Source organism: Bombus fervidus, chromosome 16, assembly GCF_041682495.2.
Source record: "Bombus fervidus isolate BK054 chromosome 16, iyBomFerv1, whole genome shotgun sequence".
Lineage (NCBI taxonomy): Eukaryota > Metazoa > Arthropoda > Insecta > Hymenoptera > Apidae > Bombus > Bombus fervidus.
Window position 1 is genome coordinate 6086102 of NC_091532.1, and position 26651 is coordinate 6112752.

The 26651-nt window shown below is 36.0% G+C and overlaps 1 protein-coding gene across 1 annotated transcript in view; it reads left to right on the plus strand.

Annotated features, from left to right (window-relative positions):
- The window catches only part of LOC139995616 (uncharacterized), a 72052-nt gene that overhangs the window by 10521 nt on the left and 34880 nt on the right, over positions 1–26651 (plus strand). The window lies entirely within an intron of this gene.

Here is a 26651-nt window from a genome sequence, read left to right on the forward strand (position 1 = left end):
GGAAGAATGTGGGTGGCAATGGGGAGTTTCGCTGCAGTTTATTTTTGGACGTGTTACTTTCTTCTTGAAGAGCAAAGAGTGTATTATTTTTAATATTATTTTAGTAGATTTTATAGAAATTTGCGATCTACTACTTGACATCTTGACAGCGTACCGCTAGACTGCGAATTTTTATGCGTTTGTGGGAAATTTAATTTCTTTTTCTTCAGAAATATCTAAATTTAAAAATCCATACGATACTTATGGTATGTATCGCCTGTAAAACTGAACAAAGCACGGTAAAAATAAATCAGGATCCGTAAAAGCACCCGGAACTCCGAAGAATTCTCTCGCAACGTTGGAAAGAAGAAATTTGTAATTCGGTCCATAGCATGGCCTTTCCAGCGATTGCAAGGACTGTGCAGGTATTTCGCAGGTGGGACGCGACGCGACGATGAATCACCTCGTTAAGGATTCTCGAGAAATTCACTGTATCCGATTCATCAAGTTTCGTAGGTACGCAATTGGGAAAGGCCGAGAAAGATATTTGCACGTTTGCGACCTTCGATTGGCTAGATCGCGTAAACAGGAACGCATTTTTCTACTCGATGAAGGTTTCGTACGCTTTATACCGGAGGCACTTTTGTCGTACAGCTGCACACGAATGTCTACAGCTGTCTCACGATCCGAGTCAATTTGGCCTCAAGATTATCGTGAGAAATAGCGAGTTCTTCAGAAAAATGCTCGAACACTCGTAAAAACCTTCTATCGATATGTTGTTCGTGTCATACAGAAAATTCTGAAATTTCATTATCGTCGCAATAAGATCTATTTGTCATGATCATATTAGCAAAGTTTCCTTTAAATTTACGTTACATATATATATTTTCAAATTGACTTCGAAGACTACGATATAATTATGAGAGTCGGTTCTATTCCTGTTCTATTTCAACTCATTTCGTTGTCAATGAAATTTTAAAACGTTTTACGTAACACGCATAACGTATACGTCGAAGTTTTCTATGACAAGCGTTTAAATATCGCCACGGGCTACTGTATAGAAAACGTGATGAAAAACTTGCAAATGGATATGTATGGAACAAAGGGTAGCTTCAAGTGTAGTTGAATTAGTCATCAATTAGACATCGATTAAGATATACTTACATGTATCGTGTCCCTGGAGAACCTCCATTAACGAGCATTTCTATAAAGGGCTTTAACTTTGTTGCAGTTCAGTTACCAATTAACGATCGGATTTCTAGATTTTGCTTCCGTGTCTCGTGTTCACACAAATATCCCGAATGGCACCAAAAATGGCAATAAGTGGCTACTTTGATCGTAGTATTTCATGTCTAATGAGAAATCGTAACGATAAAAGTATCATTTTAGAACTTTAGCTAAATTAATGATGATGTTGGAGATCAAGATTGATGATAGTTTATTGTAGCGGTTTTTAATAGAAACGACAGATACGTAGGAAGCTAATTAACAACCCACGAGTGATTCGGTATATAGATAACTTGAGAGAAATCTCTGATTTTATAGAAGCGTGTCATTCGTGTTTGCAGAATTGAATATAAGTAACGTATAATGAAATGTAAATGTAACGAAATATAAGAATATGTAAAGAGTGGAGTTGGAGATCAATTTGGCTCTTGAGAGATTGCATTACAACGAAGAACATCGAAGCTGGCATAACGATGTATCCAAACATTAGGCTCCTTGACGTTCTAACTTAATGAGTCATGATGTTAGCGATGAGCTATCGAGGGTATCGCTGGGAAAGCTCCAGAATGATAGAGGCCATTTTTTTACCAACATTCGCCACAGATGTACTTTAATTAGCGAGTCGAGAGCCGCGTATAATACGCTGCATGACGGTTCATGTAACGCACGAGATACACAGTGAAAAAATAAATCAGAGATACGTAATAACATTTTTTCATACGATTAAAATTTCATTTCCGTTTTCGACAATATCAAATTTAAAAGTTTGCTTAATATGCAAATGGTTAAAAACTCGGTTAATTATCGACCGATTGCAAACAGAAGATTATTCTATATGTAAAAATAAATGAAAAAAAACGTAGAATTAAATTTTTCCACTTAAGCCCTCTTTAAGTCTTAAAGAAAACAAAGTTTCAAGGGTTTAGTTACAAACGATCAATTTTCAGAGCTCGTTTTCTCGTAAATGAAACGTTCTATGGACCAATTTTATTCTACATTTTTTACTTATTTTTATAAAATAATCTGTTGTCGATTGTTCGTTCCTGTGCAGTCCGGAATGAGCCAAATTCGTTTGTGCTTAAGAAATCTTCAAACTCGGCTTTCTCGAAAACAAAACGTCGTTCAGAAAATTTTATCGCATATCTTCGATTTGCCTTCTTCGCGTAGAATCTTTCCCTTATAAATCGTACCATAATTACTGGGACACCCTGTATAAAGTTTCAAGAAGACACGAGCGTTTTTGTGTGTGCGTATGTGTATGTGTGTGTGTGTGTCTTGCATAACTCGAATTTGAAGCGTAAACCTTGACTTTAAAACTGGTTGCGCCGGTGATGGCCAGTGGCTGCACTTTCTTCGCGATCGGATACGCTTTCCTTGCAAAGGCTAAACACATTAACAATTATCATTGGATTTCAATTCGCGTAACATTCCGGGGATGGGAGGAATCTCGAAGATGAATTTAGTTTTTCAGCATATTTGAAGATAGCAGATTGATATTATGATGATCGAAGTAATGACATTTTGTTGGAAGATGTATCGTCGACAGATAATTTGGTATTTGATTTTAATTCACAGGATTGATATTTGATAATGTCTTTCGAACGATGTAGTCAATGATTATTATGTCGTTATGACGATGATTTATTATCTGCCTGAATGTTAACGAGAGAACCGCGATTTGCTATTATGTATTGTATAATTACCCTAAGGTATTTTTCGAACACGTTAGTTTTGTAACACAATTCTTTGTTTCTTTGCTATCAATCTAACCTTCCTTCCACTGGCGTGTTTCAGTCGTAGACGATCGAAGCTATGCGATTCAATTAAAGTTAAAATTATTTAATAAATCATATCATGTTCGTGAAATACAGACCACGAATTAAAATTAAGTAACTTGATCAAACTATCGCTACTCGATCATATTAATCGAACACTTTTTAGTACCATTACCAAAGTACCATTACCGTAGTACCAAAATTATATCGCCACACAATTTCTATTTTTTGAGAAAAGTTAAGAATGCAAGCTATTCTTCGTGACTTGAAACAATCTTGTGACAATGAGACGTAGGAATTTTTTATTTGGTAACGTAGGAGAAAGAACAGTTCGTATTTAGCAGTACGTACATTACATATGCATATGCAATTTTAAGAAATTCTTTTCTCGCTTTTATCGCGTTCTCTTCCTACCACATATTACAGTTTGTTCAATCTTGCAGAGAGTGTTCTATATTTAAGTTAGAAATTCGGTTAACGTAGATACGAAGCTTTTTCACACGATGCCACTGGGACACGCCTCCTCCCTTTCCTTTAAGCTTGCAACCTTTAAACCTGGTCATTATACGCTGCTATTAGAATTCCTCTGTCTCTTGGGTCCTGTTTGCTTTATTCGACAACCGTGAAATTAGATATTTGATTATTCCGGGCTGTGAATTTCTCCGATCGTGGCATACCTCGGAATGTTTTGAATAAAACCCATTGCGATTCCTGCACTTTTCTTACGATAGTAAACATTCAGAATGCTAACACGCTGTGACATAGAATACCTCTCACGATTTTACTATTGATCATACGATATAGAGTGTGACATGTTTTCACTTTCGTATCTGTCTACTTTACTAAGCTTAACTTTCACGTTATAATAGTACACAACAGTTTTATCATCGATTACACAATTATCAACAACACGCTATCGTGTGTTTTTAGAGTAATGTTGCAATTAACTGCAGTCTAATTTCTTAGAATATTCCAATGAACTACATAGCGCTTTGAATCATCGCTAAATACGCTAAAATACGTATCGTATGTCTCAAGTTTTCTCATGTTCTCTTACGATACAACGTTTTATCTACGATATCAAAGCTTTCGTATTATCTTACACATATTACGAAGAATATAATAGGTGAAATTTCTTAAATGAAAATCCACTACGCTGTTAAGTAATATTATACTAGCATCGCTATATTTTTAGTTGGTTTTCTGATCAGATACGTATTTGTATAACTCTTTTCAACATATCATATCATTATTAATCAATCAAATTTCTACCATACTTTATGGATGTATCGCTTATCTTCAGAAGGCCTGTATCTTTCGCTTTTTCGTCATAAATTTCCCTTCCCAATAGTACTATAAATAAAAAGTATTTTCTTTTATTTTAATTAACAAAAATGGACTTTTTTGCCCATTCTCGAATTAACACAAAATTTCGCGTAACAATTTCATCCTACCCTCATATGCTTTTACTCCCCTATCTTATTTTGCTCCCTTACTTTATCACAGTACAGGGATCGACCCAATTATCTCATACTACTTAGCACAGTAACGTTACCAATACACTTTGCCCGGTGAAAAGTACTGAAATTTTTCACGCTGGCCTACATTCGAAGTCGCATTATAATTCGGCCTCACACCGCGATGGAGGATCGAACTCGATCCACGGTTGATCGCGACAGAGACAGCGAAGCAGCGGCATTGGAGACTGTCTCCTAAAAAGTTTCTACTGCTTGTTGCCATTCTTGCGCGATGATCGCTGTGTTTTGCATGCCGGATACGTAAATCGACGGAACGATACGAATTTTTACGCGGACCCGCTGTTACAGATTTCCATCTCGCCCATCCTCGTTCGACCAACTATCACGTACACGCCGAAAAACCTCTCTCAGGCCGTTCTAATTTCCTCTTGGTAATTTCGCCCGCGCATAACTATCGGAAACCCTGCCCGGAATACAATTATCACGCAGACGAACATAACGACACGAACACGAGTCTAAAGGAGCTTTGCTTTGCTCGTTGCGTTCTCCAACCTCGAATTAAAAGCTTGCAAGTTCCTTTCGTGGAATGGCACGATGTTTGGGATATAATATAGAATTTGTCGAATATAAACGTTTCATTTTTCCGTGAGTATGTATCAATGATATTAAAACTACTGGAATTATTTCACGATACGTAAGGAACTTCGAATTTTGGTTTTCTTGTGTGCTCCGCTATTGGAGGAATTTCTGGCATATGGATGAAAATCGAGAGGAACAGAAAGTTTTAATTAGTCAGTTAGTTCCATCATTTTTCACTGGAGACTTGTCTGTCCAATTAAAAATATTTTTAGCCGAATTTGGTATCAGCAAGAAAAGCAGCTCGTTATTAATAGTTCGATGTAATTAAAAAGTTTTTAATTATCATTCAAAGAGATTCGACGCGGATTCAATATCTATCTACCTTTGAAATTCTACGCTTGAATTTACAATGTTACTTCCCACTAATCCTTACATTTTTGTACCAAACAAATTTTTAACGGTTGAATAACATTACGGAGGAGTAAATTTTATTGCCGAAGAATCCAAAATTGTTACACGATCTTTTTAATTAATCACTGTATCGTCCAGTATTTTTTTCTGAAAAACAGAGGAAACTTTCTATGATCACGTAAACGAAACTATTAATAATGCAAATTGAATCCTGTAACTGGTTAACTGGTTAATATATTCAAAAGAAATTCGGAAATGGTTTTTGGTTCCTTAGTTGCCTAAACGTTGCGTGTGAAAATAATATCCGTGACACGCAATCACTTTCACCGGTGCTAAGATTCATTGTCAAAAGACACATTCCAGCAGGGATTCTATCCATAAATTAGCACATCAATTTGTCTAGTTTATTCGGGAATGACACATCGTAGAAAACAGCTAACCGCCGTTAATCGCTTGGAACTTTCGTTGATCGTTTGATTAATCGAAACGTTGGAGATAGTCCCGGATAATTAACCCTAGACATAAGTAATTGCTCCATAGTAATGGCTGCCAATTGCAATTTCCACCTAATTACTAAGATACGCGATACTTAAAACCTTTATAAATCCATATGACTATTAAATTCTTTACAATTCGTGTTCTTATTTCTACGTCCTATCATATTTCAATAAGTTCAATAAGCTGTGAGTAACTTTCTTTTAAAAACTGTTCAGAATTTCGAAATATATTTTTCCATTTTAGTAATATATTTCTATTAAACAAAATATTAGAAATAGAATAAACATCGTACGTCTGCAATAATACAATTCAAATAAAATACGGAGTTCATATTGGCGTACAGGATTACGAGGATTCAAAGGATGCCAGGTCCGCAAATTTGATCGCAATAGCAAAGTCAGAAAAGTAAATCTTATTAATTCGAACGTAAGTTCAAAGGAAAGTTACGTTGGAATATCAATCTATAAAGAAAGAACCGCTGCGTCGAAGCGTCTCTACAAAACAAGATTTTATAAATAAAGAAAAACGAGCTGTCACCTACATCAAATCTCTCAGAAACAAGAAAATTGAATCTTGATTAATACAAATCCCCGTCGCCTGAAGTATCTTTGTTAAAGAATACAGGACCAAATAAGCAACGAATGTACAAAGAAATCGTCTTCTTTTAAATAAGTGATTTCCTTTAGCGACCATTTGCGGTTAAATCGTTTCTGCAAGCGCAGTTATCAGTCAATTTTCTTGCGTCGCTCGGAGGGGAAAAGCTTGAGCCATTTCAACTTTTATCCATTATCGAAAAACCGTTAAATTTCACTTGCAAACAGCGTCACTATCGTATCTTCGAATTTTGTATCCGTTTACGTTTTTGCGATGCCTCTTTTTATCTTTCTCGAAGTAAGCAATGCGGAAAGTTGCAAAGAAATGTTTAAACAGATGGAAACTCTGAATGGAAATTTAGAAGATTATTCGCAACTTGGTTTCACTTTTATTTCGTTTGTTGTCTTTCTTATCTGCGGCAATTCCTCTTTAATGAAAATTAATGAGCGACGGAGAAGATCGTGACAAAAGCAAAGGATCAAAGAAGCCGCGGGAAAAATAACGAAGAATAAATTTGACAAGGAAATATGATCCTGAATCGATATTAGTTAGGCAACAAAATTACTTTCGTTCTCTTTTTATAAACTTTCCATTGACGCAATTTATGATATATAATCATAAAGGAAAGCTATTTTTATGATCAGAATTTCCCGTTGTTTGCGAGTACCGAAGTATATATATCCTGACGAAGGAAGTTAGTTAAATGTTTGCATGGAGTTTGAGATTATCCGTGTCACTGAGGCCTAAACTATCGACAGGTTAAAGACTTGTGATGAATTTTCAAACGGTGAATTTGTTCGTAATGATCCAATAATCGAAGCTTCAGATACTAAGCTTCATCTACTTTATGTCAACGTGAAGATCGTCCAGAGAATATGCATGAACATCCACAGTATACTTGTCAAAATCTTTTGATGCTAATCAATTTTTGTATGTAGCTTGTCAACGGTTACATCTGATACTTTTTCGTTGGTTGTATTTTTTTTACAGACACAGTCGTATGCATACGTATAAATATCGTGGAGTGCGAATGTTATCTTTGAAAACGACAAGTAACAAATTGTGACTTCGTACATAAAATGACACTGATTTACGTTTATAGCTGATTTCCAAGATTCTGACTTAATAATTAACAAGGATGAAACAACAAGATTCGCTTCGCGAGTTCCCTATTTGAAAGTTATAAATAATCAAACGGAGACCGTCAACTTTCGAGCTTAACTTCTTTGGAATTTGATCGACCAATGAAAATTGTTTCACGATGAAAACTATCCGTTAAATCTACCAATCCTCTAGTCGCCTAGATGCTTTCCGCAAGCTTCTATCGGATGAATGAATAAAATGTTAGCCGTTTCCTTGGCCATTCTATATAAAACCAGGAAATGTCTTAATATTCATGAATAGGTGTAAATATACGTGTAGCATTTCATGGTTAATCATTTCTTGCAAATCATGTCAATCGTCCCCGTGGAAAAATATTTCGCAAACTAGCCATACCTCGAAATAAAATTTTATCGAAACATCTACACTTCGGATATCGACATTCGAAATACGCTCTTTCGAAGCAAGGAAATAGCTTTTGCATACAAATTTCTCGCAGTTTTCTCCGCAATATTTGGTGTTGACATTAGCTAGAAAATGAGACGGAGTTTGAATTGGTAGGAAGTCGCGCTTAATCGTGAATCACACGCGATCCCTCATCATGACACAAATCACTTTCTCTGGCTGCTTAACATCCTACAGAATGATACTCTACGCCACGAGTCCTCTTGATAATTTCCGATAAAGTATAATTTACATGAGGTAACTGATTTGACACGCTACCGCGCGTAACTTTCCCGCTCAGGAATAGAGAAAAGAGAACCAGTCGCGATGCTCGTCGTCGTGACTTGCTAGTCACGCGTTAACATTCCACTTCCTTGACACTATGCTGACACTGTTATTGTTGTGATATAATCGCGTTAGGCAGCCGATTGAACAGGCTAACTGAATATAATCAGCAAAAATTCTGCTGATGATTATTCTTATTGCGTAGATGAAACGGTGAAAAATATTTATAATTACACTGGCGTCCGTGTTATACGGTATGTTATTAGGATTATATAACATGTACGTGCATATAATATTTATATTAGAATATATAACTGAATAAATCCCATGGCTGGCTGAGTGACGTAAGTCGGGTCACTGCGCTGCATATTTTCATAAAATACACTGGTCCCGCAATTTACTCGGCATTTTTTTGCGTGAGATACTTTTTACTCTTTTTTACATGGTAAACTGTAAAATTTACCATGCGGTAGTTTTTGTGCGCGATCTTAATTTACGCAGCCAGGTAGGTGTTGCATGAGATAAGAATGAATAAATTACATTGTGCTGGTCATCATACGTGTACGTATATTTTCTTTTGTACTGACAGATTTTATTTAAGCGATTTTCATTCGCGCAAAGAAGATTCACGTGGAACGGATACTCCGGTTAAAGGGACCAGTGTAATGTTCTACGTTCTTAGAAAATTCGTAATATTTTTTCAAATCATAAGAACGCGTCATAACAGAGAGTAAAGTTACGCTTTAATTAACTACGAAATTAAAAAAAGACGATACTTATAAGAATTGAAATTTACAGATAAATGTAAAGTCTCAAAATCTTCACACTCTAATGCGATACTTAGCACATTGTATGGAACGAAAATTGATGTTTATTCTTTTCATCATTAAAAGAAAAAAAAAAGAAGAAGAATTAATAGAGACGAGGAAGAACTTGATAAGGTTTAAAACTGCGTTTCCTTATATTCCAATGTATTGAAATCTGAAGCCTGAACTCATATTCTAAAAGTTTCGCAAACGCGTAGAATAACGATCGACAAAATGGTACAAACATCCTTTCGTTCGACTAAAGAAATATTCGTTGGATATCAGTCGACGTTTATTCATTCACTGGTATCGGATACCTATACGTACAGACAAAATTCTTATACCGAAAAATGGAAAGTAAAAATGAAAAACCGTTAATCGAAACTATTTGAATATTCGATCAATGAATCCAAGGAATCTTAAGGATTACAACATCGCGTCAACATTGCGTTAATGCAACATTGCCTGCATTTCCAACTCTTTCGATCAATTTACATTATCGAATTCCGTTTCACAACGTTGTAACTCCGAAAGAGAATTCCAAGGATTCGCTCGATTCATTTTATTTTCAGTTTATTTCATTTAGATTCTATAACTTTATGAAACTTAAATTGAAATATTTACAAGACCATAATAAACAATCGTTGCATCCTTAACGAGTTAAAGCAAACTTCTGAGAGGTGAAATTTACCTATATCCGATGAAGCGTAGCACGAAGTATTCTTTAAACAATCAAACTGTCTGAAACAGGCAAACAAGTAGAAATGTGTTTAAATGCGGTCAAAACGAGAAGGCGGTGGTGTCTTTCTAAAGACCATGCGCCAATGTGAAACTAACTGTAACTCCAAAATTCCAGAATAATTTCTACCTTCGAATCTTTTCACTCTGTCCGAACTACGATTTTGCGTTATCTCGAACGGTGCTGTGATTTTTCAAAAGGAAAGGAATTCACGGATGTGACGTCAGAGATTATTTTGGAGCGTACGTTGGTGTCTCGCGACCAGTTATCATCGTGCGGAGATCGTGGCCCGTTTGTGGGAAGGTTAAGGCCCGGGGTCTCGTGTGGGCGAACTGGTCATGTGAAATCTCGCGGCCGATCGATATATCTCGCCGAAACTCCTAAGTATGTACTTTAATTTATTGATCTGTAATTTCGTTTCCTGGTCGTAAGATCGATTGCTAACGATGCCGATGAGATTGTTTTATAGCGATGTTATTCCTTTTCGGACTTCGTCCTTTATTGTACGAAACATTGAATAGAATTTAAAAAACGAGTCAATCTTTTTAGATGGGGAATTGCAGAAGAGGAAAATTGGATTACGCACGTGTAAGGTATATTTATTTTATTTATTTATTTATTCGATGGGAAGAAAATTCAGATTCAAAGGTGCTTCGTTTTTGCGATAAATAATATTAATCTTCCCATAAAGGAAGGTTAATATTCTCACGAGTGTTGAATAATTATGGAGAGTGTTATTCGAAGAAAGGATTGTTGAACGTATATCTTGAGCTCATTAATAAATAAAATAAATTATTCGATGGGAAGAAAATTCAGATTCAAAGGTGCTTCGTTTTTGCGATAAATAATATTAATCTTCCCATAAAGGAAGGTTAATATTCTCACAAGTGTTGAATAATTATGGAGAGTGTTATTCGAAGAAAGGATTGTTGAACGTATATCTTGAGCTTATTAATAATTCAACGAAGCTTTAGAATCTTAAAACACTTTAGGAGCACAAAACCCGGATAAAAGCTTAATTCATGGAGTATACAAAAAAGTAGTTATCTGCATATTGTATACACTGCGCCCGTTACAACAAGATTATCCTGAGTGCGTTTTCTTGCTACTGCTGAAAAAGGAGAATATCGTACAGAAGAGAATACAAATTAATCCACGCAGGCTATAAAATCATGAAACCCTCTTAAAGGGTTTGAAATAAGAATAAAAGAATGAAGTGTATCTTCGCTCGCTTCTTTGCTTCTAAAACAGCTTAAAATTAAGCCGTGCATAAACATAAGGACAACGTTAAAGCAATATCCTCCGGCTTTTCTTTCTACATTTGCATAAGACAATTGCATCTAAATGAACTTACACCAAAAATACTTTCGAAATAGTTTTCCTCAGAAACGAAGCCTCGTACGTAAAACCTTTGTTCTACATTCTCAACTTGTTTTTTCACGCAGAATCGCTCCTTGCTGGATTATACCATCAGCTACCGGACGCTTTACATATTCAACACTCCCATATTTGCACCCCGCTAAACAAACATCACCTTCAGTCGTCAAAAGGAAGGAAAGAAAAAAAGATAAAGATGCAAAAACACGACATAGAATGGTTCTAAATTATCATAAATCGCACGGAATGCGACCTGTTTAAAGGAAAATCAACTTATTTCGTCGAGAATAGAGCCATAGAAATAGTAGAATCAAAGGTAACGATCCTTCAGTGGGATGCGTCATGACTAGTTGAGGACGCTACTTGTAAGGCCGGATGAGCCAGCGATTGATCAATCTATTACATTGATCGATAGCGCAATCGCTCCTCTTTCGATCCGGCCAGGAAAGGATTCAAATTCCTCGGTAATGTATGGATTGCGAATGGCCAAAGTCTCTCAGATTGTGAATCCTTGTCGCCATGGTGCAACAAGTGTTGCGCGCAACACAACCTTTGTCCTGGAAGCTGTTTTTCAGGCGAACGTCTCCAGGGCAGTTCCTTTTTCGCTTGGCAGATGTTCATTTGCTATTCGTATGACAAACGGTGTTTACAAAACCGAGTTTTGTAACGTGACTGGCCTTTTTAACCAACGACAGTTGTCAGTCGAAACAATTACGGAAACATATTCATAATTACACAACTGATCGTGTTTTACAGGCAAAACGATATTCCTAGCTTCGTGCAATTCCTTTCTCTCGCGGTTATGTGCGAAAATTCTGTCGAATATCTCGTCGTCGATGATTTATCAACGATTATCGTATGTTGTTCAGTGATGGGAAAATAGGTAAATTAGTAATAGATGAAGATAGGATTTAAACGATGGCCGACGAGAGTATTTGGACGCTTATGGAAGCTTCTTCTCAATATATTATTTATTAGAAGATTTTGTACGACGCGCAACATGATTACATACAAATCGTAAACAACAGAAGATGTAAAAAAATGGTTCAAATACAAGTTATTTCTTGTGTAGGAAATTACATAGGAAAATGGTTCTTCCAAGAAAATTTTCGCACGGATTTATAGGTCGCAAGACACGGCATAACTTTTATTTCAATAATTTCTTGATATCATTGTTGTATTTACGATTTGTAAGTATTTACGTAGAAGGACCAGCTCGGATAAAAGGGTTGATTTCTCCCTTAAAGTAAAAGACAGTCACGAACAAGATACGAGTAAATTCTTAGATAAGTCCAACGAACATTTGTACAAAGTTTCATCAATGTTGGCGTGTACAAGTCACTGGGATTCCCTTGTAAGCGTATGTTTACAATAAACGTCTTTTACGTCACGGTATGTTGATTTTGGATTGCTAACATTTTCTAGATTAGAACAACGATAGTCGCGGCTATTTACGTAAGCGTACAGCTTGCAGAAATCGATAATGTCGATGTTATGGTAGTTGAACAAGGTGCTTGTTTTGGCCCTTATCGTTATCGGTGAATTATGTATTCGTAATTAAATTGCTATCGATTAATATAATAATTTTACAAATATTCATGTCGTCGTTGTTTTCGAATTTTCGATCCCTTTCGTCAAACTTTTATTTGGACGCTTCGAAACTTTTTAGGGCTCGACAACATTATTATCGATCTTTTCTCCGCTGGGAATCACTGCTGTTGTATTTAAAAGTTTTCGCTTCTTCCAATATTGTGATTATCGGTGGGTTTATCTCGATATTTGTAACGCAAAACGCATTTTATTAAAATGTTCAGTCTAACTTATCTCCTTGTAATCGCTCGAAGTACTAACTAGCGAAATCTCTATATCTAGCGAGTTCTCGTGAGAGTTCTTCGTCCAAATTCTTTCTCTCCGCTTTACAATCTCGATCTTTTAGTCGTTAACAATCTTAGTTACAGAAGAAACTATTACGGCTACGTGATTTATTCCTTTTATACTTGAGATCTCCACGAGATATGTACGTAATTACATGTATGACTTTCTTTATTATCGCAACTAACAACTGCGGTCTTTACACAATATACGAATTCCATAATAGCGAAATGTTTGTTTCTTAATTTAAAAGAAAAAGAGTGTGTTACATTATAAATCGCTGACAATATATGTATTAGGTTGTCCGAAATGTTTCTTTCGTCTAATAAGGTGATAATAGATGAATAACAATTTCTGTTTTATATTATTTTATTGAATTAGCTATGATCCATTTCGTTATATTTCTATTACTATGTTCGTGCATAATTCAATAAACTAATATAAAACAAAAAAACATTGTGCGTCTATTATTTCCTTATAAAACGAAAGAAACTTTTCGGGCAACCTAATATAACGGTTAATCGAGTGAAAAACGAATATTCCAGGTTTGCGTCGGCAAAAAGCGACAAGTAAGATGCTTAAACGGGATTTCGTGACACAAACAAAATGCTAAAGCCCTCGAGTTTCGACGTAAATCACTGTTAAAATCTACTAAACTCTAACGTTGTTTCCACGAACTAGGATTCTGACATACATTGATTATAATTTGCTTAATTAAGCCTGTGTTCTCTTATCGAGATTGAAGAAAAAAGATGAGTGAACGACCGGAAGATAAGTAAAAAAATAATATTGGTACCGTTATTTTTACACCTTTTCAGAATCGAGCGCCGCTTCAAACGAGAAGCGAGAAATATTTGGGCGGATTATTTTCCCAAAAATTAAAATGCTACGTGTTGTTTATTATTCGAATTGCCGTAAAATTTTATTGCTGCTTTTTATCTTACCAACGATGCCGTTACTTCGATCGATTGCAATCTCAGGTTTTAATGAACAACACCGCTCAGGAATGGTGTTTACAGAGGAAGATCAGATCATCGGCAATGAACATCTTACGCGGTCACTCAGACCATTCAATAAGTTGTTCTTCGTTAATTTATTTCATTACTTAGTCGATTAGCGTGCATATTTCTGTATATCTTTATTCGTTTTTCTATAATTTCTTTTTTATTTACTCGTTTTCTTTAATTTCCAGTAACAACATTTTTATTGGCTATTTATTTATTCAAACTTTCCAATAATATGTATAGCAAGAAATATATCAAAAATATTGAAGATAATAAACATAAAAATAACATTGAACATAATATAAATTACTCCCGGAATTACTTATTAGGAATTAGCGTCATTAATCATGTGGACAATTTGCATATTTATTATTGAGTTTTTTGACATTTCTTTTATAAGTTCACATCGTTCGTGCAATATTCCTCTTAATCCTTTTTTTATCGTTTTTTTTTTCATACTATTCTACAAATTTCAACGGCTCTTAAAGGATTCTATCGAACTATGCTCTTAACATTTTTAAACCACACACTTTTTAACTTGAATGATTATGCTATGATTTTTTTGTACTTTGATTTTTGTCAAATTATACCTAAGAAAGTTTGTATTAATAATACTAAGTAAGGAACAGTATGTACGAATATATCAATGGTCGTTTATATCACACTCTATAAATGCTTGGAATATTCAAACAACAAACGAATGTAATATTTAGGTTCGTACATTTTCTATTTCGCTTTCCGGTTCTTTTTAATAAACGTGCATGTTGCTCGAAAGAACGCGCCAGAGTAGTATTTTTATACAATACGTGATGTATCGTAATGTCACGAAATGATTATGAAAAAATGTTTCGGCAACACGTCGATGATACCCGCGATCGAAATTTTTTCAAAAATTCCATTGCGAAGATAGAAAATAATATCGTGCACGTGAATCGTTCGATCGTGTAGCAAACGAAAATGATATCGAATGCGACTCCTGACAATTTAAGGAACTGTATATGCGATAGAGTAACTTGTCGTGTCTCGACATAATGTTAATGAAATTTTATATGAACATAAAAGTCGTCTATAATAAATGTTCAAATATGGACTTTCATGAACCAGTGTACGTCCAATTTATTTGTCGTAGTTTACGATTTCAGTAGCACGAAGAACGAAACTTGTCTCTGATGTCGATTAGAAAAAAATTCTGTTTGCTTCGTATAAAAAGAAAAATAGTTTTAATAGACAGCTAAAAAATAGTCTTATATATTGGGTATTATCTAGACAAACAAACCCCATAAATTATACGATTGGAATTTTTTATCAATTTTCTAGAAGATCGAATACAATAGAAAAGTAACAGAGTTTTATAAATTAAATTATAAATTCTTACGTAAGATATATTAGATCTTTACATTTTACTGATTTTAAATGAACTTCAACGCAATTCGTTCAATTATAATCTTTGTTATCTGTTTATCCAATTTCCTCTTCAAACCATCGTTCCCCCATTGCTCTCGAAATCAGCGTTCTCTCGTTTCCTCGTTAATTTCCGTTGTGTTTCAAGCTACAAATTTGGCCATGGATCCTTCGATGTGTTCAAAATTTACTCGACTGCGGCAACAACTAACTCGTTTGCGCAAAATACCAGAGGAATAAAACAGAGGCAGTTAATTTCCAGCTTTTGTTCAAATTCCTGCTTCCAGAGCTGTACATTCGTGATATATCTATAAATCATCGGATTAAATAGCATCTAAATACATTCTTGTTTTTGGCAAGTGGCACGGAACTCGACCGAACGATGTTTCTGACTTCTGCGACAGATAATTATCCGAATATATCGGATCCTTGAAACCCATTTCATTTAAATTCGTTTTGTTTAATACTTACGTAACCATAATAATACAGAAAAATATAGGAAGTTTGAAAGTATAGTAATTTCTGTAATACTTGGTCAAACGATTTTCTACCGAGCTTCTACTCTTTAAATTATATTCTCAGAAATATGAATTTGCATAAAAATCCCAAAATTCTCTCAAAATATGACAACTCAATATTTTTTCTAAAAATTAGCTTGGGACATATTGTTCCATTACCTTGTCTTGCAACGGTTACAGAAACCGTCTCTTTCAAAATACCTGGCTTTATCATTACATCATGAAATTGAGATACACTGAAATTTATTCAAATAATCGATACGTTGTTGAGAAATATACTTGTCCTACGGCCGAATGCGTAATTGCTTGATATTCGTTGCACGTCTCGAGGTTGCGTCTCCTCGACCCGGATGAGATTTTATTTATGAAGAGCACTTTTCGAGCGCCGGTTATCGCGGAAATTTTATCTATCGTCATACGTATCTTCTTTTTGTTTTACGTTGGTCCGCCTCGCGGATTCTCGCGGACGTGTAAGAGGTCGAGGAAGAGACGTATTGGAATGCGTGGCTCGGTGGCGGAGATTTTTACCCGCTGACGAATCCTTAGCGGGAATTTTCGATGGTTACCAACGAATTTCACGTGCCGTTTGCGTTTAGATTTATGTGAAATCTCTGATCATTGTGTTCTCGAGATCCTGTTCGACTGTGGAATTAGTTTCGGTGACGAGTTGGAATTTATTTCGTCGCTAGTGGAAGCTTGGAATTTATGATAATATCGAGCGTCATCGTAGTAGTCACCGAGTTAAAAGGTTTTTGGTCCGTGAAATTCTTTCGGACTCGGAACACTAGAAAATTTCTGGCAATTTAGTTGAAATGGATTTACGTAACGCGTAATCTTAATTGTTATCGTAGAGTGGATGCATGGTTTTTCTTAGTAATGTACTCAACTTTTATCAATCAACGTGAAGGAATGGGAATTTATTGCGATTGATACACGCGTTGCTCATTTCCTTCTTTCGTTCATTAACATGATTCAATATGGCAATATATATGGCGGGCAGAACATCATAGTGGAGAAAATAAAGATTTTGAGAATTTGAATTTAGTTTTAGAATAGAATTATTTCAACTCTTGTATCATCCCTTTAGTTTCATAATTAATTAATGAAGCTACATGTAACTTTCTTCTTTGCCATAATACGTGTTGATCGATTTAATCATCATTGCGATTCTCTGCTCTCTATATGCAATATATAATTATTTATATTTTCGATAGAATACGTTGTCTAAATTCAGAAAAAGATTTATGACATTGCATAATCCTCCAACGACTTCATTCGATCTCTTATAGAATTGGTTTCACAAACGGGGAAATGAAAAGACGCTGGTAGAAGGTTAATATGGTATTAAAATTCGAACAACGCAATTTTGACGAAGTTCAAATGGGGGAGCTTAAAAGAATGAATTGAAAAGTTTCAACGGCGTTGGAGTTACAGAAACTTCAGCCAACTCCGTGAAAGTCATGGCGTGACGCTTTTCAAAAGAACGAAGTACTTAATTCTACTCGATGAGAAATAGAAAGTCTTCTAACAAATTTATATTTTCGATTCGTCCGTGATTTCACGCGTCAACTATTGTGACAGACAAATTGTGCGAAATTTTATGAACCTCTTTTCATTGCCACGTAACAAGATTCCTGGTCGAGAAGAAGAGAAAAATCGGCAAAAGAAAACTAATAAGGAAAATGATTAGCGAGTGGAGTATCAATTGAACACACACGCCCATTGTTGCATTAATGCATTAACGCACACATAGAAACCTACTTAACAAAGGACAAGAATCGTTACAATCGATACTACACGTGTCATTAAATTATAATAATTCATGGTTTCCCTTTTCATTAAAAAAAAAAGAGTTTATCAATCAAGGCTATTTCAAGTTGTATGTATATGTATCTATCTGTTCATCTAATCTATCTACCTACTCACTACCTTACAAGCAAGGTATTAAACTCTATCAATATTACTTCTCTCTCAACGACTCATCCCACATCAATCTTCTACAACGAAATTTGATACCAAACCCTTGTCTACACGATCGATCCCAGGATAACTTTCTGCTTTACGAAAATCTTGTCTATCGATCGTCGATCATCGTGGATGGCTCTGGAAGCGTAGTGGAACACGTTCGCTTTGAATGGCGAGGCGCATTGCCGGATCGCATGAGATACGGTGTTTGAATACTTCGTACCGGAAAACATACTCTTACTAGCAAGCCACGATATATGCTGTACACGTTTGACCCCCGTGCGTGAATTTTTAACAAACTTAAGCAGATTCCCCGATTCGCCGCCGCGTCTACGTCCGCAAGAACGCGCGCGGTTTATTGACCTCGCGGTTACAGACTGGTGAACCTGATGGCTGCTCTTTCGTACGTTGGCCTACGTCGCGTTCAACCCAAATTCTATGCTCGAAATGTCAATGTCGAGGCTAAATTACTACGAAGGTAGAAATTGATGCACGTAGGACCATGGTGAAATCGATAGGTGAAGCGCGATGTTTTATAAATCGCTTTGTCTAGGCGAGAAAGTAACGCTTCACTTTGTATCATACGTTAAAGATTCTTAGAAACGACGTTATCTTGCTTCGCTGTGTTCCTTCTTTCGTAATAATTAATTTTAAATTCAGAGAATTGGCTATTAGATTTATTAATCCGTTAGGTCTAACATCTCTCAATCTTAGTATATTTTTGCCATCGGATAACGAAGAAAGTCTTTACGCGTTTCAATGTTGAAAAAGAAATATGCAAGTAACGCGGAAAATCGTTTATGTATTCAGTTCGCTGATGTTCAATGCTTTTGGCAAGTGCTTCTTGGACTCGTTGCAGCTACACACAGTAAACATCTGCAGTAACGGTTTGTCCACAAGGCAGCAATTCGTAATGAAGGACAGAAAAAAGCAACAAAACTTTCTTGGTTACCTAGCAGATAATTTGAACAAACTCATTTTTCTAGAAGTATATGATTCGCAATTTTTTTCGCTAAATTTGAACAACCACTCGGACGAAGGATGATATCTTTCTGTGACAATTTCATCAGATGGAAATGAAACAGGAAAAAGGAAAAAGGCGGGAGAGCGCAAAGAGGGAAAATACAGGGCGTGGAAAGAACGTGCACCGTAGAAAGCGGAAGCTGTCGTAACACGGTCATCACCGACGATTAAACTCGTGAACATTTGACGCGAGTATTATTCAATATCAGGCCGTAAGGTCGGCTTTGGAGCCATCGAACGGTTGTTTCGCGGGTTGACCAGTAACCCCGATTCGTGCAGGCCAATAGGAATAAGACTTTCGCTTCCTCGGCAGGCACAGTTGCCAAACATCTTCCGGAATTCTTCTCGGTGGCTTGGGACAATTAACCTTTTCCCCTAGAACCTTTAACGACCTCGATACGTGCCACGAGAATCACTCGTTTAATTCGTTTCGTGAATCCAGACGATCAGTACGATCAGTTTTACCTTCCACCTTCGACTTCATTCGACTCGATTAAAGTCGATTTCTATCGGTAATCGGTATTCACCGTGGTCCTAAATTTGTAATACCATCGAAGTCAGAGGAATTCTATGGGTCAGAATAAGGCGAAAATCAGGAATAGTGGAATTACATTGGGGAATTAAGTTCGAAAACTTGTCAAGTGTATGCGAATTTCGGTAATTCTAATATAGGAGCCTACAATCGACAGGAGATTATTCTGTATGCGATAATAAGTCGAAATGATAGAATTGAATTTTTTCGTTTAAGGATTCGTTCCGAAAAAAAATCAAATTTGGAAGATCTAAATTAATAATTCCAATTCGTAGCATCCCCAAATTTCTGTCTCTTTTTAAATTAAGAAATCAAATTCCCTACAAATAAAGCTTCATGCTTTTTTATATTTTTCATCCGTTACTCCTCTTTCTCTTTTGACTCTAATCCGCGTCATTCGCAAGAGTTCCGAGACCGGTTGTTTTTGGTATCTCAAAAATGTTAAGAATGCACTCGCATCAGTATGCAAAGCTGAAGTAATGTAACTTGTTGGATAAACACGACGGTAACGAGCCGTGGTATATATGAAACATCGGAAGATGTTATAAATGTGTTGAAAGTATAATGAAGTCGAGAACATGGTACCCGAGAGGTCCTAAAATTAATCAAGATTAGTAGCCGGTGTTTTTCCGTATCTTCGTGAGGAATAGATTCTCGAGAAAGCTGTTTTAAAATACAAGTAGCTTGAGGCATGTAGCATTGAGGAGAATTTGAGAGGAAATTAATTCAAATGTGAAATATATGAAGATGGATTTAAGCGAAACGTTAGAAGAATGTTATTTGAACCAAGAAGAGATAAAGCAAAATGTTGACTGTCAACGTCGGTATGCAGATAAAATAGTATATGCGATAATGGTTGACGTGCATAACGCGAAGGACGTGATTAATTTCATTAGTCTGCTAAGAATAATAATAAAAGTCGAATTAATATAAACAATTAAGTAATAAATATATAATTGCAATCAGAAAAGATAGAAATGAGGTATTATGGTCAATGTGTAAGATATAAAGAAAGCAGGCTGTAAATTAGAAGTTAAGAAGAAACTAGTGTAATATTCGGCGAAACTAATTGCAAATTTGTTTTTAAAAACTGCAAGTTACATAATAATTTAGTTTGTAATAATTTATATTCGGATCGAGTAAGTTTTAGGTTTGAAAATCTCGGCGAATATCAACATTAAAATATGGAATATCGACTTTCGCATTGTACAAACGGCATAGTTTATTATATAGGAAATTAGCGGAACCTGGAACTTAACGTAGACCATCTAGAATCTAGCGGATTTACCCAGACCTCGTTGTCGAGAAGCCTGCCACGGGTCACAGAGGAGTTAAAGAACCTTGAACTCCCTGCATACAACGCTATGAGATCCGCCAAGGACAATCCAGAAACCGAAGGACTTTCATAGGCTTGAGAATGTAAAACCTACCATGGATCATTCAGAAGTCAAACGACCTTATTGTACCATTCCCAACTTTCTGACCGTGAGACCACCAAAACTTAGAGAACGAAAGCTATAATTTAAAGACAAGTGGGTCCAATTACCAGCCTGCCCGAGGTCAAGAAATCTCCAAGTCCACGACATAATCTCTATGAGCCACCCAAGAGTTGAAAAGCCTCGCAGGTCTCGATTACATAAGCAAATTTCAAAATGCTTGGCCCTATAATTTTGGAGTTCATTATTGATTATGCAGAAATTAGGACATCTTGATGTTTTTGACCTGGAGACTATAAGTTGCATAGAAAGTTATTACTTTATAAAGTTGCATAAGTTGCATAAGAAATTTCGAAACTCTACAAGTTGCACAGACGTTGGCAATTCAGAAACCTTGAAACAATGACCCCCTGACGGTTCCTCCACAATTCTAAAGTAGTTTCCTTGATAAATCTCAACTTTTTATTATTAGAGTCGAACACTTCGATGTCCCTTTGCTTTGGACTTATCTTCAAAATTATTATATATTATCAGAATCATGGACTTTTGATTAATCTGTAATCCATAATGTCAGTCAAGGTAGCCATAGTTCCACAATTTTTAGGTGGTTGGTCTGCTGCAAGTTCATGATGTCAGGGTCGATGATTACAAAGTCTTTAGGTTTTAACTAGTTCTTAACTGGTTCAATGGCCTTCTTATTGTGGATGTCACAATTCGCCGTCTCTTGGATAATCCAAGATCCGTTCGTGACACTAAAAGGCACTTTGAGTTTCAAGGATTTTGAGTTGTACGATTTCGACTTGGTCCAAGATTATCCGATATTTCTGAAATATGTTTTTTATACAATCCATGGCGTGTCCTACAATTTATCGTCTTTAGTGTCATCCTTATGCAAAATATTAATTTTTTGCTAAATATATGCTTGTAATAAATATCTTGTAACATATTTCAGACTGATTTCAATTTTTACCAACATCGTCACGACGATCGTGCTTCATTATAGCATTAACGAAATTTCAAAATATTTTACATAACAAGTACAGTATATACGTAAGACTCTTCTACGTTATGCATTGAAATAATGTCGTTGGCCACTATACCGAGTACGTACTTCACATGAAAGCTTAATATTATTTTCACGAATCTGCTCCAGACAAAGTTTCATTCAGATGCTGCGAATCAGCAACATAGAGAACAAAGTGTTTTCCTCTGAATCGCCGTCAAAGAAACGCGTGCACGGCATAACGAAGGAAAGATATAACAGGCATAACAGAGACACCACATAACGTGGATCTAGTATTCCATTCCGAAATGATAGTTGATTTTTTTACCGTGACGATGGTACACTCGGCTGCTTATAGTAACAACAAATCACGGTCGTGATGTGCGTTAAACGCTTGACCTCGTCAAATGCTTTTCTGCAAAGTGTCCCTGCACGTCCTTCCTTTCAAGAACATCTCCATATTAGGGTGAAAGCCAGTGAACTGTTTGTTCGCGTACTATGGTACCGTGAAATTGTTACGCACGACCTCGCTGTCACTGTGTTTCTGCGAAATCTTAATTAGTTCTAGCTGGTTATCTTGATCAGACGTTCCTCGGAAGTTACTTTAATAAAATGCGGAGAACGAACTTGGTTAAGTTGAAACTTGCTCCATATGGTTGATTTTATGACTTTTTTATTACCACTTTTATGTGAAGCAGATTGAATAACAAATATTCATTACGAAATTTCTCTTCATCTTCGATGTCCATTAGCGTTACGCGCCCAGGGTGGAAAGCAAGGTAAATTGGAAGTACTTAAATTCGATGGTATACTTATTTAGGAGAGGAGTAAATTAAGGAAAGTTGAAAGAAACTCGAGTTCTTTTTCGAGTATATAAAAAGTACCATTACATTTATTTAAATATTACGCGTATATGATAGAAATTGCCACTATTCGGAATGGAGAAGATTATCGATCCTTGTGGATCGGAGTTATTGATCAATCAATTAGTCTTTCACGAAATTCTGTTCTTTTCTAAGTCTTGTATTAATATAATAATATATGTAGAATTTGTTTCATAAATCCTTTCAAATGATATTCAGTATCGTTAATGTAGGATTTGAACGTATTTATGTAAATTACAAAACGGTAGAACATTATATTATCGTTGACGTATAGTGATTTGCAATGATTATCGGGCCAAATCCTGGTGATAAATAAGAATGAAATCTATGAGTTAAAACTACTACATTGTGAGAACATCAATGAATAATAGTCACTTTCTAATTCTCCGCTCGTTGCTCAGGTACAGCTAATAGTACGAGCAACATCGATACAAAACATTGAACTTCGCAGCCGCCAAGTCATTAATACATGTATCGGGGGACGGTGTACAGCATTTTAATTTGTTGGTCTGTCGATGGGGCTCACGTATACCTTAATTTATGTACAGGCGTACCTTTCTGCACCTGTTGTTATTGTGAGCGTTCACCATTCGATGTATTTATCGATCCACAGAGATCACGATACGCGAAATTAAGCCTCGATTGAATTGCTGAAATATTTATTGCTTAAATGACTGAGCGTGGGATTGATTCAAATATCTTATGTTATATTCTAAGACAAGAAATTTGTCAGTCAGATTTTCACTGAGTTATTAGCTCTAATGGCAACACGTAAAACATAGTTTCGTGCAAAATCACTACTGCAAAATTTAAAAAGTTAAAGGTTAAATTGTCGCAAACCCAACCAACGCGAAACACGACTCGCTGAAAATTTAATAAAAGAGAAAAAAAGGACAGTCAAAAGCCAATTCGTTGACACGAAAATAAAAGTGTACGAGCATATCGTAAAATTTGTCGTTTGTACAAACGATTCGTTAGAGAACGGTACACAAGAAAACCGACTGTAAAACAAATTGAGCCTTCCCTTTACAAACACAGGGCGGCTATTAAATATCCGTAGAAATGACGTAACGATTTAAAAAAGGAATACAGCTGTGCGGACTTTGTCAACGTTAACAGCTTTTAATGGCTAATTTTTGCAAATGGAAATTAAATGCAATCAATGATCCTTTCGTACTAATTACGCACAAAGAATATTTTTAAAAAGCGAAACGCTAGAAGAAAGGATCTGACGAATTAATACAGAACTTGCATAAGACCTGTAAAGCAAATTTAAGTTTGCGCTATGAGATTTTAACTACCTATAAAAGTGGTATTTTAACTGTTAAGAATCGTCCTTCTAAAAAGCACCAGTTCACTTTACCTGCCAACTTAAGAAGAATAAACAACTCCTAATTGTTCCTCTCGCACATTCTTCCATACTTCACGAAACGAAGATTTCAAATACGATTCCTAATAACTTCGAGAATACATTTACGCGTGTGCAATTTTATTGAAAAATATGCCGAAGGTTATAGGGTTAATCGACCTGCTCATCCAGTTACCAAAGCACCGAAACTGTTTAATGCTACGGCACACCCTACATTACGCCCTCGAATCTGATTATAATTCCAGGCATCGCGTACGCACGACACTGCGCGTCATTAAACCGAAGATTTACGAGTAAAGATCAAGAAACGCTTGGGGCAGAATCGCGGTGTCATCAACCTTTCGTAATCGGTCGTGTTTCGCTATCGAAATCGGTGATTCGGTCGATTGTTACGGCGAGATTAGATCCAGCCGGATCTTCTTCATCTTCGTCGTCATCTTCATGATCGTCTTCGTCGTGGTCTCGTGACATTCGTGGCCGGTTTCGAAAACGATCGCAAAGACACTCGAAGACGCGCGAATAATTGCGAGGAGATTGAAATGGTGTCAGACCTTCGTGCGCATCGTTCGTGATCCCCTTGTGGATATTAATTGCCTATTGTCCGATTGCATGGATGCGCGAAACCGATCTTTATGGCAACGGAAGGCTATGTTTAAGCGATCCACGGAGTGAGGTCGGGTCGCCCGAACATCGAAGAATCGATTAAAATTGGAATCGTTGAATTTCATTTTCCTGTTATTCACGAGCGTGTGGGATAGTCGAGGACCGATTACTTCGAAATCAGCGGCAGATTGGACACTATTGGACAGGTTGTTTGTTCTCGAATACGAGCGCTTTGGAATCCGTGCCTCTTGGGCGCTGATGACATACGAGCTATGACAATAATTGAAATTTAGGTCACATTTGTATATTCGATCTATTTCCTTTCACGTATATGTACATTTGTAGTGATGATGTATATTGGTTTATGGAAAATATTTGAACACTTGTCATGGAGAAACTTTTACGTATCGTATGTTAAATGCTGTATAAAACATTTTGAAATCTCATTAGCACTGAAATGAAACACAACTGGCATGATTCTACTGATAAAATTTGAAATCAACCGAGAAATGTATGTAGAAATTCCAAGATATTTGTACGTATTTTAATTGGAGATGAGTGAAGAGAGATGATGATAACGATAATGATGAGAGGAAGACCGCTATGAAGGTAATTTTACCAAACGAGCAAACATAACAGTTAGATTACACGATCGATAACGAACAAATCAACGAATTCAATGATCGTTCGATTTGATCACGTATTCGTTCTTAACAACGCTAATAGATCATACATGTTGGTCCGAGAAACACGATATCAACGATCATTCGCGTGGCAAGAATATTTCAATGATCAACCTGTTGCTGATACATCTAGCATTGCTATTGTGCTGTTGCTTCGTTATGCATCTGGATTGTCTTAATTATCGTCTCTATTACGTATCTCTGGCGATGGTACTCGGGGATGGAAAATTTATGATGCTGTTCTTCTTTGTCTATAGACACGTTACGTCACGTTTTATCCGAAGATCAAGAGCAGAAACCAACCTTGACATTGATACGCAGAGACCGTTTCCTTAGTTGGAGAAAGTTGCATATTTTTATTGCAAATCTATTCGTTTAACGACCTTTTCTGATATTTTTCTATATAAACGTTAAAGATTCGATATTACTAATTAATTATTAAATAAATACAATTTAATGGCATAAATTTCTTTTGTATCGTATTTAATTAGTATCGATTGTTTGCAAATTAAAGAGTCGTTGCCCTTTTATTTTATAGATTGAAAACATCGAAAATATTGTAAATCATTTTATTCCATCATTCGATATCTTCGATGCTGAACATTTATACAACACTGTATATCTAACGTCAGAATCAAGTAACAATTTGTAGCTTCACTTTGAACTTTCACGTTTGCTCATAAAGCTAGTCGTTGCTAGTATTAAACAGAGTTTGCAAGTTTCAACTTAATACGGTTTCATAAACAAGATTCGTCTCTACGCTATTACTAATTTTACCATCAAGCTAACCATCAAGCTAACTCAATAACACAAATACAAATGTTATTATATCCCTTCAACAATGAAGAGATAAATAGAGATATCTCTTAATTAAATCTTCTTATTATTCTACGAACGTTTTGCTTATCAAACTACTTTACGTATCAAAACGAAATTTATTTGTATTGCAACAGCACTTAATAGGTTGCGATACGCAGCACTTTCAATTTATCTTCAAAAGAATTCCGTCCACTTGAAAGCTTCCTACCCAGTCGGTAGAAATTCCATAAAAAACAAATGGAGGGA